General features: G+C 42.3%; 1 long non-coding RNA gene across 1 annotated transcript; it reads right to left on the bottom strand.

The window, feature by feature from the left end:
* Window positions 1–4,391: 4,391 nt before the first annotated feature.
* Window positions 4,392–11,572, bottom strand: LOC114886610. The gene is made up of 3 exons (XR_003791371.1): window positions 11,467–11,572; window positions 9,659–9,741; window positions 4,392–4,515 (listed from the first exon to the last, which is right to left on the bottom strand). It is a non-coding gene; the product is annotated as an uncharacterized LOC114886610 (long non-coding RNA).
* Between the last annotated feature and the right edge of the window lie 3,075 nt (window positions 11,573–14,647).

The raw sequence follows: 14,647 nt of genomic DNA, 5'->3' as shown, positions 1-14,647 counted from the left end.
CTAGGCGCGCGGGCTTCAGTAGTTGTGGCATGTGGGCTCAGTAGTTGTGGCTTGCGGACTCTAGAGCGCAGGCTCAGTAGTTGCGGCACATGGGCTTAGTTGCTCTGCAGCATGTGGGATCTTCCCGGACCACGGCTCGGACCCGTGTCCCCTGCATGGGCAGGCGGATTCTTAACCACTGTGCCACTAGGGAAGTCCCTCTGCCAATTATAATAATCAGGCCTCTTGCCCTAGTGTTAGGTGCTGCCACATGTTTTTTTTGCCATTCCAGGATCCCACCGTTCCTATTGATATTAGGAAGCCTAGTTCCATGGTAATATCTCTCATCGTCAACCTGGCCTTCGAAGATGCCAGTGCCCCTCTCACTGGTGAAATCTCTGTTGTCTTAGTGAATGAACCATTGCCTGTGTCCTCCGGGAGCACAGAGTCCGGTGATGGGTTCTCAGGTCTTACTCATAAGTCCATTCTACCATTAGTATTTCCCTGAATATTTTGGCTTCTTCAGTATTCTGCCAAGGCGGTTCTGACATTATTACTTCATTCACTGTATGTCATTGTCATGTCCAACTTTCAAAGAACCATTCTAGGTAACTAGACTGGCTTCAAATACCCTTGTCAAAACACACACAGGTGTGTGCCCTCATACATTAGCCCCATATTCTGCCCCTTCTCCTAGTCTAATATCCTAAAGATCCACTCCCACATATATTTCTTGATTCCTGTTGGTAAAACTCAGCCAGTTCCTAAAACTTATTTTGGGTGTAGGCAATTTCCTCCTGCAGTGGGATTATAATTCCCCACTCAGGCTGTGCTGGGATCTGCCCCCGATTATAGCCTGGGAACAGTAAGATGAGTAGAAGAGGATCTTAAGAAGACCAGGCTTCATAGCATGAGGTATTTACTTCAGGTAAGGTCAGTGATTACTCTGGTATACAGAAAGGGGAGGCTGTTCTCTGATAAAATGGATGGGGCTGTTTTTTCCAGTCAGGGTAATTCTGAGGAATGTTGATTAGAGAATCTGAAGCTCGTCTACCCAATGTCCCCATCCTATGTCTCAGAACCCCACTCTTTTTCCATCAGGGCTCTACTTTGACATAGATATTTATTATGGTCACACATTTAGTATTCTTTGTAGTTCTGACCCTTTATAATCATATCCTTGATCTGATTTTCAGCATGATCTGACCTGCAGGGGTAGGAGATGAAAACTTTAAGGCTACTAGACCAGCCCTCTGGCTTTCACAGGGTGCCTTAAGGTGGCAATGAACAGTCCTGGGCTCATTCGTTTCTTATTTCAAAGCTTCTAATGCCCTCAAAAGCAGTTACTCATGCCACAGTCATTATAATTGTTATCACCCCTTTATTAATCAAGTGCAGAAGCCACCTGATAATTGAAAATTTCACCTCATGAAAATTATCCACAGGTGACAGCTTTAGTAATTGTAATATCACTAGTTATCGGAGACTCCACTAACCAATAGCGATGGGAGGCTTATTGCATTTAGTCGGGCAGACAATCCAGCACTAAAATCCCATCCTGAGGGTCTGCTTCTTAAGAGCCACTTCTAGTAACAACTGCCTTAGCCTGAGTTTGGTGGAAAATAGAATGTGATGCAAACATTTATTCTCTAGCAATTTATTGGGATGAACAATCCCAGGAAAGCAAGATACATGGAAGAATGCAAGAGAGACATGAAAGGAGGGAGAATAATCACTAAGGGGTAATTACTGAGTTGCCTTGAGCTTTGCAAAACACAAAACGCTGGTGGTTGGTTGATGTCACTGGACGTCATTAGAAACTGCTGTGCTTCCGAACAATCCACCAGGAAGAAAGAAAGGCAAGCAATTTATCTAGTGGTTACTTCTCACCTCATATCTTTGTTTGACATTTGTGCTAAATGGTGTTATATTCTGACGCATCTCGGTGGTGCTAAATGGGCCCTCCAAAGGGCCGATGGGGAAGCCATAACTTCTGTGGGTCCAATTCACGCAGTGAATTGCATCATTATCTCTATCAGTCAGTGCTGCTAAGGGCTATCCTCACTCTTGTGGATGTAGTAGCAGCAACATATATTTACATAGTACCATGGATTTACGATCAGAAGAACAGTGGGAGCCTAGACAGGGATGCTCTGGCCAGGAAGCTAGGCAAGTGACTGGGGTCCAGAGTAATGAGGGTAAGCAGGGTAGAGTAGGTCTGGGGTAGGTCAGGTGTGCCCTGGTTCCTTTTAGAAGAAAATGGCTTTTAGATCACAATCTAGGCACAGTACTTATTCATTGCTACAAGGTTGCCATTGCTTCTAAACCTTTTCATTTGACAGGATGCTTTCCTCTCTTTTAGAAAGATCAATTATGAGTTCATATTGGTATTTCCAATTCCCAGTTGTTTGGGTTTATACTTGCGTCTTTTGTCTTTTATGCTGAAGATCTTTGTAATGACATTAACAAAAGTACTAATTTGGTGATCCTACAACATGCGTGTGATAGTTCCAAAACAAAAATATAATCTACTAACTCTGTGTGAGATTGCATTACTGTTCACCCCTATTTGGTGCCAATCTCTGCAGTGCTTCTTGCTGACAGAAGATTATACATACCTGACATTTTGAACTCAGATTATGTGACTTTCTTTGGCCAATAAAATTGGAGTGGAGTAACAGTGATGGTCACCTCCAGAGAGATGTCTTCTGACTCAATGACTGGCAAAATATTTTGGACAGATGCTCTTCCCTTCTTGCTTGGGTCACAGAGGGAAGATGATACAGATCAGAGCTGAAGCCAACATACAATGAACATGTAGCATGGGAGAAAAGAAACTTTTGTCGTTGAAGGCACCAGGACTTGGGTTTGTTATTATAACAGAACATAGTCTAGTCTATCCTGATTGATATACCACTGAATGCAGTTTAAGATTTCTTCATGGTTCTTTTTAGTCCTTAGGATCTACCCCTTTAAGGACATACTGTCAACATACTGGTTTATAGAGTCATTTGTAACAACTCTTCTTTGGGTGGCTAAGCCACCAATCTAATATGCCATTATCATTATGAGTTTCCATTTTTCCAACTTTTATAAGTTTCCTCTTCGTCTTTAACTTTAATTTTATTTAAAACATTTACTTGGGTACAAATTTAAAACTATGCAAGTTACATGCAGTTGTCTAGGTTCCATCTCTGCCCTTCTGTCATGTTCCTTCTCTCTCCTTATAGGTCCCCCATTTTTATTGGGTTTTGGTTTATTCTTCCATTATTACCTTTTGATAAGACAAGTATATATGTTTCTATATTCATATTACCCTCCTTTCTTAAATGAAAGATAGCATACTATAAACCCTGTTCTCTAACTTGCTTGTCTTAACAATATATCCTGGAAACTATTTCAAGTAAGTATGTAGAGAGCCTTTTAATTTATGTTTATAGTTGTATAATACTCCATTGTATGGGTGCGCCATAATGTATTCAACCAGTGCCCTACTGATGGACATCTGGATTGTTTCCATCCCCTCACTATTACAATTACTGGCAATGGATATCCTTATACTACGTCACTTTATATTTTTACCAGTTTACTTTTTGAGATAGATTCCTGGAAGTGGGATTGCTGTGTCAAAGGTTATGTGAACTTGTAATTTTGCTAGATGGTCCAAATTTCCCTCCATGGGATTGTATCCTTTTGCACTTCCACCAGCAACTTAGGAGAGAGCCTGTTTCTTGAAAGTTTTATCAACAGAATGTTGTTGGACTATGGATTTTTACCAATCTGATAGCTGAGAAATGATATCTCAGTATAGTGCTATCTTGCATTTTTCATATTCAGAGGAAGTTGAGCTCTTATAATATATTTGCACTGGGGTCACTTGCATTTCCCCTCTGTGAAACCATTCATAAACTCTGCCCATTTTTCTATAGGGTTGTTGTTGCTTTTCATCTCAAGTTTTAGAAGTTCTTTATGTGTTAGGAATATTTATCTTCTGTCTAAGATATATGTTGTATTTTAGAGAACACAAAATGGTCTGAGTCTTATACAAGGGAGTTTGGGAACATCTAGCAACATTACTATTGCATCTTCCACTTGGACCTGGCGACCACACAGAGACACTGGGCCTGATATTGCTGAGTTGCTGACCCAGCAGCTGCTTACCTTTGGGCTTCTTGTTATGCAAGAAAAATAAGCCCTTTAAATTACTGAAATCGGTTTTTAAACTTGTCTTGTTACTTGAAGATGCTTTCCTACTTGAACACATGCATGTTTTTCTACATATCAGACTATTGTAAACATTTATTTACCATAGACATTTGAGAAAAACACTTTATTTAAGTGCTTTTCTCTTCTACTAGGCAGGTCAAGAACATCTATTCTTTCACTCCAACCACTATCTGTCACCTCTTTCATTTACCTTTTATGTTTTCTTTCATTTTTTCCCCATCTGATGTTCTTTATCCAGTGACACAGCTACAAAAATGTAGGATCTGATGCAGAGACTAATGTGAGCCTCCCCAGGGACAACCAGAGTTCCTAGGGAAGCAGAAAGAGGAAATAGGTAGTTTCATTTTTTTTTCCTCCCTTCTATCTTTGGAATGAACACTCTGAGACTAGAAGGTGGATACCTCGGTACTCAGGCAGTGTGATTGCTACAGCTCTCTATGCCCAAGAGATGTCCAAAGAAATTGTGAATTGACTGGGATATGTACAGAGGCTGGGCCCTGAGCTGGCCTCCACCTAAGAGAAGAGCCCTGGAGGAGGCCAGCTCAGGGCTGCCTTGGCTGTATATTTTCTTTGGCTACCAGCCCCTTGGCCGTGTAAATGGTACATCTTCTCGCCCTGACCTCTGGAGAGCTCACACATTTCAAGAGTCTGATGCTTTGGCACAGCTCACGGCTGTGCTTATCATTTCATATGGAGGATTCCAGATTTAGCACTAATGCCCATAGACCCTATCCTATAGAAATAAAAGTGCTGGCAGCTAGAGATTTATATTCTAGGATATTTATTGCTATATCATTTGTGGTGGCCAAAAAAAGTGGAAGCACCATAAATGCCCATCAATAGGGCCAATGAATGATGGTACCTTCAAACAATGGGGCATTGTTTGCTCCTAAAATATCTGTTAGATCTGGACCTGTTGACTTAGAGAGATGGCAATGATATTCTCTACTGGAAAAGCTACTGCAATGAAATGTGTACTGTGTGTTCCACATTTCCTATTTATTTTAAATGACCAAAAAACTTGCTTTGCTTGTGTCTAGGTATTTTTTATATTTTTGAATATTTTGTGTATGTCGGACCTCAGTTTTTTCATGTGTAAAAACTGAGGATAACACTAGTACTTCTTTTAAAGTTGTTGTGAGGATTAAATAAGCTATAGCAGGCAATGTGGTAAAAAAACCCAAAACAAAACAATGCCTACCTTGTAATAAGCATTGAGTAACGGTTTGCTGTTATTATTACCATTATTATTTTAAATGAACATAGAGAGAGATGTTCCCAGGCTGTTAACATTGGTTACAATGTGGGGGAAGAGCAAGTTGGAAGAAAGGGAGATAAATTTGTGACTTTCACAAAATGCAAATATTATTTAAGGTAAAAATCAAAGTGAAAAGGTAGAAATTAATATTCTAAGTTATATCTATAATGTTATAAGGAATATGAAAGAACTGTATATGCATGTGGAAAAAATAAAAATATTGATTGAATTAGGTGACTGAAGTGTAGGCAGTTTTTAATCTCAGATCCTGTGGTTATCTCAACATTGTTCTTCCGATCAACTATTTTAAAAAAGGGGCCTCATATAGCTCCTGGCACACAGATGCTCAATAAACGGTAGCTACTGCTAAAATAATTTTATAAGAACCGCTTCCCTTGCAGCTTTCCATTCTTGAGTTCCTTCCAAAACACCTATGGCTCCTCCCAGTAGCTCTTAATGAACTCCTCTCTACCCAATGGCATAACTACTGATCATTCCTGCTTGCAGAGTTGTTTTGGTCCCATGACACTAAGCCAGCACGGAACCATGATTGACATGGTTGTCAATGATTGAGCTGCAAAAGGCAGCAGTGCCTGATCCTGAGGCCCTGTACCTACTGCAGCCTCATCTATGCAGTGGACATGGGAGGCATAGCCTAATTTATTTTTTGACATAACACAGAGCCAATTTTGCCGACTGGAGCTCCAACCCCTGGGAAGTCACTCTGGAGAGAATAAAATGTTGGTGTCAAATCATCTTCCATTTAACCAGATAGGGCACACCAAGCTCTAGTAACGTAGACCAGAAGAAGTGCAGGCCAAGGGGGAGAGAGGCCTAGAATGGGTGGTAGAGGATGGAATGATGAATATTGGTCATGGCCTTGGGACCAGCACAGTGGGGAATGTAGCTTGCTCTATTAATCTTCTTGCCTTCAGTTTTACTGGAAATTTAGACTGGCTATAACCACGAAGGGACTCTGTGACTGACTAGATTGGAGAAGTGAGGGCATCTTGTTCTCAAAAAATAACTGCATGCCTCATATTATGATCTGGAAGAGGATGTAAAGGGAGGGTCTGAGGGATCTGAGGGATTCAAGAGGTGCAATGTGTTGGATACATCTCAGGGGCCTCCTCAGAGTCCCCGACTTCACCTGCTTTCTCGGATTCTTTTGGCTCCACCTGCAACCTGGCCCCTCAGCTGATGGCTCTGTCTTGGCCGTCACTTCCCTGTAGGCCTCCTGAGGCTGACCAAATGCTCATGGCGTATCTGGTTCCTCCCACCACTTCCAGACTCAGACACAACACCACACCGAAGGGCATAGGCCTTACAAAAAACTCTCAAAGGGGCCCAAATGATGTGGCCCGGAAATGTGTAGGAATTCACTCCACATGGGGCAACCTTTGATCAATGGGAAATAAGAGATGGGAGGGAACCCGACAGATAAATTCCCTCTCATTCCTTTCTTCAACTGACTGCTCCAAGAGACAGTTTCTCCGCATAACCTGACTCCCACAGGGCTGAACCCTTCACCCGCTGAGCAAGCTGCTGTGTCTTCTCTCAGCTCATCCTGAGGCAGTGGTCTGCTCAGTCACCATCATCTTGCATTGCTTTGCATTCTTGCTGCTTTACCTCCCTCTGTCTTCACTCTTACTGCCCTAGATTCATACATTACAATAAAACTATCAGCACATAATCCTTACCTCAGGTTCTATTTTCTAGGGTACTTTGGTAGACAGAATAGTGGTCCTTGAAAGACGGCTACATCCAAATCCCAGGAACCTGTGACTAGGTTACCTTACAAAGTAAAGGGACTTTGCAAATATGATTAAGTTAAGCATCTTCAGATGGGGAGATTATCCTGGATTATCCAGGTGACCCCAATGGAACCACAAGTGTCCCTATGAGAGAGAGGCAGGAGGGTTAAGGTTAGGAGGTGATGTGATTATGGAATCAGAGATCAGAGTGATTCAGCCATGAGCCAAGGAATGTGGGTGCTTGTAGAGGCTGAAAGGTGAAAGGAACTGCCTTCCCTGGAGTCTCCAGAAGGAACCCTAACTACATTTTCAACTCCTTTCAGACTTCTGACCTCCAGAACTGTCAGAGAGCAAATCTGTGTTGTTTTAAACCACTAGGTTTGTGGTAATTTGTTATGGCAGCCATAGGAAACTAATGCAGGAACCTTGGCTAAAACTTCTCAATACCTTGGTTTTCTGCAAAATCCTATTTTGCATGAGTAAGGTTCAATGTCACATTGTACTTTCCCTATGAATTCCTTCTGTGAACACATCCTAGTCTCTTCTCAGGCAGATGCATGCCCTGGGTGGACTAATGCAAAGATTTATTCTCTGGAAGGCAACCGTTTTCCTATATGTTTATATATCCATAAACAACAAAAACAGGAAGTCCGGAAGGAGATATTAATAATGGCAGCAGGTGACTCATTTCCTGCCTTGAACTGTTATGGATTTTCCCAATTATCTCTAACAAACAGGCATTTCTTTTATAATAAAAAACATCCTTTTAAGTGATTAGATATGAGAGTCTAAGTATTTACACCATTCTCTGGTTCTTGAGCAGTTAATACAAAGAATAGACCACCATGAGCTGGAAGGATATGGGAAGGTTTCACAGAGGAAGGAGGAATTTGAGCAAGGCGTGGAAGGATGGGTATTTGAGAGGTAGAGAAGCAATGGGGCATGATGTGAGTCAAGAAAAGAGTGTATTTTCCTAGGTTAATAAATAAGCGCATTTGACTTAAGAGGAACGTCTGCAGAGAATATAATAACAACACAAAGAAAAAACTAATTTACCCAGCAGATACTTTTTGCTGGATACTGTACTAAGTGCTTTGCTAGATCATCTAATTTAATCCTCCCAACAATCTCATGAGGAAGGTTCTATAAATATCCTAACTATATAGAGGAGGAATAGATGCCATTAATTGTCCAGCAAGTGATAGTTCAGGTTCGAACCCCATAATCACTCCAGAGCTTAAGTTTGAGAGATGGATTGGACATGTAGGCCGAATAAGAACTCTTAAGGTCTTGAAATATCAAGTGTATTAATTTTCTATTGCTGCATGCTAGGGACCGAGTGTGTGTATCTTCCCCAAAATTCATATGCTGAAGCCCTAACCCCCAGTGTAACGGTATTAGGAGGTGGGGCCTTTGGGAGGTAATTAGCTCATGAGAGTGGGAGACCTCATGAATGGGATTAGTGTCATCACAAGAACAGAGGCCAGAGAGATGATCTCTCTCTCCACCATGTAGGACAGAACAAGGAGACAGCCATGTGCAAACCAGGAAGAGGCTCCTCACCGGAACCTGACCATGCTGACACCCTGATCTTGGACTTCCCAGCTTTCAGAACTGTGAGAAATAACCTTCTGTTGTTTAAGCCATCTATCCTATGGTATTTCGTTAAGGCAGCTTGAACTAAGACATTGCATAACAAATTGCTAAAGATTTAGCAGATTGAAAGAACACTGCTTATTATATCATAATTCTGTAGGTCAGAGGTCCTGGTAGGCTCAATCTGGGGTCTCTGTTTCAGAGTCACAAGGCAGAACTCAATCTGGCAGTGTTGGCCAGATTAGGCTCTTAACCAGAGGCTCTGGGGAAAAATCAGCATCCATGCTCCTTTGGCTGGCAGGATTCAGCTCCTTGTGGTTGTGGGACTGAAGTTCCTGCTTCCTTGCTGGCTGTTGTTGAATCCTTCCCATGCTTCTAATCTCTGATTTATTCTTCTGCTACCAGCTGGAGAAAATTCTCTGCTTTTAACAGGCTTATATGATTAAATTGGGTCCAGCTGGATAATTTCCCTTTTGCTGTATAGCATAATTGTGGGAGTGATAACTCATCCTATTAACAGGTTCCAACCACACTCAAAGGAGAATGGATTATATAAGGATGAGTGTCACTGGCTCATTTTAAGAATTCTGCCTACCACCACTAGGCTAAGAATTTGAAGTTTTGTTTTGGTCAAAAAGAATTTTTGTTGAGGGATGCACCTTGCTGAATAGTGGGGTTTAGAAAGATTACTGGGCATTAATGTATAGGAGGGACGGAGGTGAGGAAAGAGTAAAGGCAGGGAGACCGAAAGAGCAGTGCTAGGATGATTATGGCCTAGACTAGGGTAGGCTCGGGGGAAGCTGAGAGAAGACAGATAGGATAGAAATTAAGAAGAGAGACTTACTAGGCCTGGTGATTCATTCTGTAGGATTTTGACCTTTTGGAACACTTTCGTATCCATTATCTCATCTGATCCGCATTACACACCTGTGAAGAAGAGACATTATTCTCTCCTTTTGACAAATGAAGAAACTGGTAAGTCCCCTAACATCTCTGTGCTTCAAAGGTCATCCTGTGGATGTGCGATCCTGGCCATTTGACTCAGCCCCACTCTTCCTGAAGCTCAGGAAAAGGAAATTGTGCAGGATAGATTTATGGCCTTGTTATCATGTGCCAACCCTGTTCCTGCCATCTACCCTTGCTTGTACCTATGGGTGGTCCCTTCCTAAGTGAAACATCTAGAGGGATGTGATGGACAAGCTATGACTGAGGGTAGGAGAAATTCCTTTCCTACTCCGGAACCCCCAGCATTCTCAGCGAGGCTGTGAGGAGGGAGGAAGCGAGGGGAGAGAAGAGAGAGGGTGGCACCGGGAGGATTTTCTCATCCCTGTTAGACAGAAAGGAGATGGGGGAGAAAGAATTTTTTATTTTTATTTTTTAAAAATCATCACTTTGAGGGGGGCATCCCTGGTGGCGCAGTGGTTGAGAATCCGCCTGCCGATGCAGGGGCCACGGGTTCGTGCCCCGGTCCGGGAAGATCCCACATGCCACAGAGCGGCTGGGCCTGTAAGCCATGGCCGCTGAGCTTGTGCGTCCAGAGCCTGTGCTCCGCAACGGGAGAGGCCACAACAGTGAGAGGCCCGCGTACCACAAAATAAAAAAAAAAAATCATCACTTTGAAAAGGGAATGAAAAAGGAAAGAGAGGTGGAGGAGATGTGAGAAGAGAGTGAAAGGGGGTGTGGAGTCGCCAGATGACGTCTATTCTAGTACATCTAGTAGCCAAATGACACCTATTGATTATAAGGGATATGAGACTAGAGAAGAAAAATTAGCATTACAGAGGAGCAAAAAGGGAAAAAAAGTCACTAATAATCCCACCAGGCAGAAATAGCCCCTTTTAAGGTTTTAGAGCCAAAGTTTCCAAGTTTTGTACCTGAATATGTGTGTCCTGTAACAGGTACCTACTGTTCTAGAAATCTGCTTTCGTGGTTGATCAATACTTACGACAGCTGTCAGCTGTCCCTGGGGCCAGTAGGAGCGGATGCCTCTCCAAGCAGTCTCCTGCAGGGGCTACTCCCCCTCCCCCGCTTCCCCCGTGACCAGCGGACAGGCAGCAGGCAAGCCCCGTGTTCCTCTCTCTCCAGGAAAGCAGTCCACTTAGCCATCCCTAGACTGCCTATTCCTCAGAAACAAATCACTCCCTCTGCCAAAACAAACCAAAACCAAAGAACACTCCATTCAGAAACTCAGCTCAGTAATCTCAGCCTTAAATGCCTGCATAGGAGAAAAGCAGAAAGGAGAATTCTAAATGGCACGCATTGATTGGCTTGGCTCACCGAAAGAAGGCACTTTCACCAGCTTTCCAAATTACAATTTGTTCAATAGTGAGAAAGTAACTCATTTTGAGAAAGCACTCTGACACCTTTAGGAGTTGCTTTCTCACCACTTAAATTTTATCATTATTATCGTTCACTCATTCTCTGGAAGCCACTGGGCAAAGCGCAGTTCTTGGCACTTAGGAGGCAATCAATAAAGGCCGTTGAATTAATGAGACTGTAAGTGGCAGGGAAATTCAAATTCCAGAGACTTGGGAAATTTGATGTGGGCTGAAATGAGATGAACTCCTGAGGCTTATCCCCTTTGATAGGTACTGGGAAGAGCACATCGTTTAGAATCAGCCTGACCTAGGTTCACATCCTGAGCCTTTTTACCTCTGTGAATACTTCATATTTCTGAGCCTTTGCTTCCTTGGGATGGTTATCCTTCCTGTGTGCTTCTTGTGAGGATTCAAACAGATGCTCCCCATCAAATGCACCTATAGGACCAGAACAAAGAAGATGTCAAAATACTCTTGCAGACTCGTGCTTCTAGATCATGTTTTGCTGGAGACTGGGGTTTGATTTCCCAAAAGGAGAGGCAGCTATATCTTGAGTCCCCTAAACTAGTTGTTGAATTTTTTGAAAAAAAGTTGCTTCTCTTTACTTCTCACTTCTTTTTCCTTGCCCACAATTCCAGAAGCTACCACTAGGGCTAGAGCAATGGGTCGACTCAGGATTGCAGGGAAACCTACATTGGATTGTTGGCTTGAAGGCTGCATAATTTTTGTATACATTCCCTCCCCCGTTTTTCTATCTTCAAAAGATCTGAATTTCTTTACCCATAATAAAAGGATGTTTGTATATTAGTTTCTCAATGATTTCATTGTCAAAGCTGTGGGGTGCATCTTTGCTTGGGGCTGTCAGTTGTAGGTAAGAAAAAAGATAAACGGGGGAAAATATTTGCAAGTTTCTGGATTCTTGCACTGCGATCAGTTGATGACAACTTGGGAGAGATTTACTGCTGAATGTTCTGGGATGCTTAATGAGCTTCCAGAAGATAAATGGTTAACTCTTAAGTCAAACACTGGAATTACGAACAAAGGTCATAGGGGTGTGAAAAAGAATTTTTTTTTTAGTTGCATGGGGTTTTCTTTCATTTTTAATTTTCATTCATTCAATTCATTTTACTCCATTCTATTTCATTTATTCATTCTTTTTTGGGACCTCCCCAGTGGTCCAGTGGTTAAGAATCCGTGCTTCCACTGCAGGGGACACGGGTTTGATCTCTGGTTGGGGAACTAAGATCCTGCATGCTATGTGCAGCCAAAAAAAAAACCCTTTATTATTCATTCCTTTCATTTCATTTTCTTTCTTTCAAACATTTATTGGGTGTTACATTATGTGCAGCACGGCTATATTTAGGCCCTGGAGATATATCTGGGAACAAAACAAATGGAGCCTTTGCCTCATGGAGTTGATATTCCAGTGGGGAAGACAGACAATTGAACAATAAACATAGGATAATGGCAGGTAGTAATAAATGTTTCAAAGAAAAACAAAGCAAAGTAAGAAGTTAGCCCATTATGAAGGTAGTATTAGGGCAAAACAACAGAGGACAAAGGCAGAGCAAGCCTTTGAAGAGATCTGGGGGTGAAATAATGTTCTAGGCAAAGGAAATAGAAAGTGAAAGGCCCTGCAGGCAGGAGCAGGCTGTGTGGATACGAGGAGCTGGGAGGTCAGTGCAGCCAGAGCACGTGGAGCAAAGCGGGAAGTGGAGGGACATAAAGTTGGAGATGTGGCAGGGCCCCGAGCACATGGAACCTTAGAGAATGCGGAGGTGACTCAGGATTCTATTTGAAGTTTGCTGGGAAACCATAAAAAGGTGTTGTAAAAGGGTTGCATTGTGTCCCCCACAAATTAATATGTTGAAGCCCTAACTCCCACTACCTCAGAATGTGACTGTATTCGTAGATAGTGCCTTGATAGAGATGATTAAGCTGAAATGAGGCCATTAGGGTGGGCCCTAATCCAATACAACTGGTCCTTATAAGAAAAGAAAATTTGGACACACAAAGAGATACCAGAGATGCACGTGTATAGACAAAAGGCCACATGAGGACACAGCGAGAAGGTGGCCAACCACAAACCAAGGAGAAAGGCTTAAGAAGAAATCAAACCTGCTGACATCTTTTTTTTCTATTTATTTTTCAATTTTTGAATTTTATTTCATTTATATTTTTATATAGCAGGTTCTTATTAGTTATCCATTTTACACATATTAATGTATCTATGTCAATCCCAATCTCCCAATTCATCACACCACCACCACACCCCCGCCACTTTCCCCCCTTGGTGTCCATATGTTTGTTCTCTACATCTGTGCCTCTATTTCTGTCCAAACCTGCTGACATCTTGATCTTAGACTTCCAGCCTCCAAAACGATGAGAAAATACACTTCTGGTGTTTAAGCCCCAGGCTGTGGCTTTTTATTATGGCAGCCCTTACAGACAAATACAAATGATATCAAAGCACAGATTGCCACAATCTGACTTTAATTTTCAAATGATCACTCCAGCTGATATGAAAAGAAGACTAGTGGGAAAGAGTAGAGTCAAGGAAACCAGTTAAGAGGCTGCTGTGGTGATGCCAGTGAAAGGGCCCATGGGTTGGACCAGCTTGGTAGTAAACGAGGTGATGAGTCAGGCAGATTTTGCAGGCAGAGCAAACAGGATTTGTGGGAAAGAGAGGAATTAGAGCTGCTGGCAAGGTCAGGCTTGTTCAGAATGTCCACTCAGTCCCTGGCTAAAATCACTCATATCCTGACCCCCAAGAGGTTCTGGGTACTGTGACAAGCTCTTAAAAAAAAAAGAAGAAAAACAACCTCCTAAGATTTTGGAGCCAAACCAGTTTTAGAAGGAGCAAAAGAAAGACAGAGGTTACTGAAAGAAAGGAAATCCAAGTATGGTTCTAGAGTCAGAATGCTTGGGTTCAAATCCTGGATTCACTTCTTACTGTTTGACTTTAGGGCAAGTTATTTGAATTTTCTAAATCTCAGTTTTTTTCATCTAAAAAATGAGGATGACAATATCTACTTCATGGGCCAGTGTGAGAATTAAATGAAGTATTTATGTAAAGCTCTCAGCATCGATTTGGCTTACAGTAAATGGTCCATAGATGTGATGTATTGGTTAACTCTTGCTGTGTAACAACGCCCTCCCCCAAACTCAGTGGCTTAAAATACGAAGCATGTATTGTTGCTCATGAATCTACCTGTCAGCTTTATTTTTAAGGGGGCCAAGCAGGACTGAAAGAGATGAGCTCTGTTTCCAAAGGGCCTGTAAACTATGCAAACAGTGGAAACACACGCACAAGCTCACAAATCTTTGCACAGGTTATAGGGGGTTGTGAGCGTGGACTAGGACTGGCTGGGGGACCTGAGTTCTCGTCGGACTGTGTGATTTGGGGCAAGTTTTGTCCCTCACTGTGCCTCAGTTTCCTCCTACATAAGGAGAAGAGTTGGATGAGACAATCTTGAGGCTTTCCTCCAGATATGAATTCTCTTGAATATATGTAA

This window comes from Monodon monoceros, unplaced genomic scaffold, assembly GCF_005190385.1.
Source record: "Monodon monoceros isolate NGI ecotype Baffin Bay Population unplaced genomic scaffold, NGI_Narwhal_1 Super_Scaffold_7, whole genome shotgun sequence".
Taxonomy (NCBI): domain Eukaryota; kingdom Metazoa; phylum Chordata; class Mammalia; order Artiodactyla; family Monodontidae; genus Monodon; species Monodon monoceros.
This window is presented reverse-complemented; position numbering and strand designations above follow the sequence as displayed.